A 471-nucleotide genomic window follows, 5' to 3' on the forward strand; every position below is an offset into this window, starting at 1 on the left:
AACAACTACACCAACCCTCAGCTGCTGGAGGTACACAACTACACAACAACTACACAACAACTACACCAACCCTCAGCTGCTGGAGGTACACAACTACACAACAACTACACAACAACTACACCAACCCTCAGCTGCTGGAGGTACACAACTACATAACAACTACACAACATCTACACCAACCCTCAGCTACTGGAGGTACACAACTACACAACAACTACACAACTACACAACTATACGACAACTACACCAACCCTCAGCTGCTGGAGGTACACAACTACACAACAACTACACAACTATACAACTACACAACAACTACACCAACCCTCAGCTGCTGGAGGTACACAACTACACAACAACTACACAACAACTACACCAACCCTCAGCTGCTGGAGGTACACAACTACACAACAACTACACAACAACTACACCAACCCTCAGCTGCTGGAGGTACACAACTACACAACAACTACA

The sequence above is a fragment of the Austrofundulus limnaeus genome, unplaced genomic scaffold (genome assembly GCF_001266775.1).
Source record: "Austrofundulus limnaeus strain Quisiro unplaced genomic scaffold, Austrofundulus_limnaeus-1.0 Scaffold2549, whole genome shotgun sequence".
NCBI lineage: Eukaryota > Metazoa > Chordata > Actinopteri > Cyprinodontiformes > Rivulidae > Austrofundulus > Austrofundulus limnaeus.